Here is a 2,949-nt window from a genome sequence, read left to right on the forward strand (position 1 = left end):
GGCGCCTATGCGTGATATCAAATGCTTCCGCAGATTTATAGTATTACTATAGCATTTCACCTGAGCATTGCGAATCACGCGTGTGGCCATGATAAGCGCTAAATGAATGACAGGCTTTCTGTTGTAACATCGCGCAAGGTAAATAAGGGTGACATCTAGTGGAGAAGACTAATGATAAGATTCACGTTAATCAGATCTTATTTTAAATTTGTGCTGAAATAAATACCGGAAAAGATCGATTCGCGGCTTTTGAGAATCGATATCGAATCTACGTCATTTAAAAAAAAAAACGATTAATCGAAAAATCTATTTTTTTGCCCAGCCCTAGTTCTATCCTACACAATTATTCGCATATATAGTCTATTTTTCCACTTAGAAGCTTATTTTATGCACCGAATTTCTTGATAAATAAATAAAATTAATGGTTAAAAAAATGCACTTTAGAATCGATATTTTTATGTGAGGATCGATCCTTTCGATATAATATTAGTATCGAAAGTATCGATACTTAAGGATCTATCCGCCCATCCCTAGTATCAATATGTATACAATAATACATTTTCGACTAATAATGTCTTCTATGCTATATTGACAATATTGTGATTTTCAAGGGTAGTGAAGCAGAATTAGAATTAGAATAGAATTCTGTACATGCTGATATACAATTTAGTCTTGAATTCAGTCGGTCGTTGATACATTTCTTAGATACATCGGTTTCAGTTAATGGTATACTCTTTACTTCTCCTTATGTGAAACCTACTGATAAAAACATACAAAATCTCTAAAACGAAGTTATACCCTATAGTCAATTTTTACAATTACAAAGAATCTGTAGCAATATAGGTGATTTTGATCGACAAGCTGAGACTTTATAAAATCAGTATATTCAAAGACAATATCCAAAAGGATGGCTAGATTCAGCCTTGGAGAGAGTGTGTTCTTTTGATCCTTCAGCTAATAAAGTTTCAAGACACAGTAATTCCTTGCATATCATTTGTTGTAATTCTGTCATCATTTACTCAACCTCAAGTTGTTCCAAACCTGCATGAGTTTCTTTCTTCTGCTAAACAAAGACGAAGATATTTTGAGAATGTGGGTAACCAAAACAGTTGACGGTAGCCATCGACTTCCATAGTATGGACAAAATAACGATACTATACATATGTTTGGTTAAATATCTTTATTTGTGTTCAACAGAAGACAAAAATTCATACAGGTTTAGAACAACTTGAGGGTGAGTAAATGATGACAGAATTTTCATTTTTTTTGGGTGAACTGTCCCTTTAAGAGTGCTTTTTTGTCCCACTTAAGCAGAACTTAAGTAGTTCTTTACATGCAATTTCATGTTTAAAAGTCACATCAAAATAAACATTCTTCTTTAAAGCACAATAAAAGATTATTAAAATGTACTTTAACACTTTTACAAAACAATGTGCACTTTTTAAAAGTGTGTCAAGAAACATTTGAGTGTGCTCTCTTTAAGTACACTCAAGTGGCCTTTTATGTAATTCACAGTAAATTTTCTGCAAATACAGTTTTTCTTTTTTTTTCTTTTTTAGGATTTGAAGTACACTACAAGTGCACATTCAATGCATTTAAGCACAGTTCTTTTTCACAAAGGTTAGCTGGCCAACAGGTCCTTGTAGCCTCACAAATTGCCCAAATCCCTATAAAACCATCAAAAGAGACTAGTGTAAGCACCTCAACCTGGCTAGAAGACTAGCTAACCAAGTCTAGTGCAGCTGTTGCTCCAGCAAGGACAGTCTCAACACCAATCAGAATGGCTAACAATAAAACCACACATTGCGGAAAAAAAAATCAAATCTGCAAATCTGCTGATTCAGGCCCAGACCAGTAATATAATGCAATCTAAATGAGGACTGGCAATGCAACTGTCACATTCTCGACCCCTTTCTTGTTTTTCCTGCACAATGATCAAAGCTATTAAAAGCAGCCCTGCCAATAGTAGGAAATACCACAGCTGAAGTGAGCTGCCTGAGTGGCTAATGGTGATTATGCTTGATTTAAGCCGAACGTGTCATTAACTAATCGAGTGGTATTCTCCCAGTCTGAGGTCTGCCAAGTTCTGTCTCTTCAAAGGAGCCCATTATACTTCAAGAGAGAGTAAACAGCTGGTCCCTAAGAACCATGCTCTAGAGTTTAAAGAAACATCATCTATCACTCCGCCAGGCACCTGCAGGTGTGACCTTGCTCTCTCAACACAGGAGAACGATCTCCCAGGCTGCCCTCTTCAGGCTGATGGCGAGGTCAAATGGAAAGCATCATGGGATATCTATGAATTGACTTCAGGGGGATACACAGTTTGTGACATTCAAGGTTTAGGTCAGAAACACACTCTTCAACTGTTGCTCTGCCATGACAGTGGTTGACCTTTCAGGAGAAAATTGACTGTAGAAGAAGCCATGCTATGCTAATGGATGCTATAGCATATAGTATAAAACATATCTGTGTATCTAAAAAAAAATAAAAACTACTCTTTAAAAATTTAGTTAAAAATCTTTTTTTATTAATTGTTTTGACTGATTTTTCAGAAGCAGCGACTTGAGAAGCAACACTGCATAACATATAAAGAGATTTTCAGAGAATGTATCTAATACATTGTTTATCACTCGTTTTATATCTTATGCAGTGTTGCTTCTCAAGTAATAATTAAAAAATAATCAAAATAATTATTAAGAATAGGATTTTTGCAGTGTATGCTTGTACAGGTGCATCTCAATAAATTAGAATGCCGTGGAAAAGTTAATTTATTTCAGTAATTCAACTCAAATTGTGAAACTCGTGTATTAAATAAATTCAATGCACACAGACTGAAGTAGTTTACGTCTTTGGTTCTTTTAATTGTGATGATTTTGGCTCACATTTAACAAAAACCCACCAATTCACTATCTCAACAAATTAGAATACTTCATAAGACCAACAAAAAAA

The 2,949-nt window shown here is 34.8% G+C and overlaps 1 long non-coding RNA gene across 1 annotated transcript in view; it reads left to right on the forward strand.

Annotated features, from left to right (window-relative positions):
- The window catches only part of LOC107717857 (uncharacterized), a 21,595-nt gene that overhangs the window by 5,242 nt on the left and 13,404 nt on the right, over window positions 1-2,949 (forward strand). The window contains exon 3 of the long non-coding RNA XR_001637350.1: window positions 1,110-1,115. This is a non-coding gene — a long non-coding RNA (uncharacterized LOC107717857). The remainder of the gene's footprint in view (window positions 1-1,109; window positions 1,116-2,949) is intronic.

This window comes from Sinocyclocheilus rhinocerous, unplaced genomic scaffold (assembly GCF_001515625.1).
Source record: "Sinocyclocheilus rhinocerous isolate Xijiao unplaced genomic scaffold, SAMN03320098_v1.1 scaffold780, whole genome shotgun sequence".
Taxonomy (NCBI): domain Eukaryota; kingdom Metazoa; phylum Chordata; class Actinopteri; order Cypriniformes; family Cyprinidae; genus Sinocyclocheilus; species Sinocyclocheilus rhinocerous.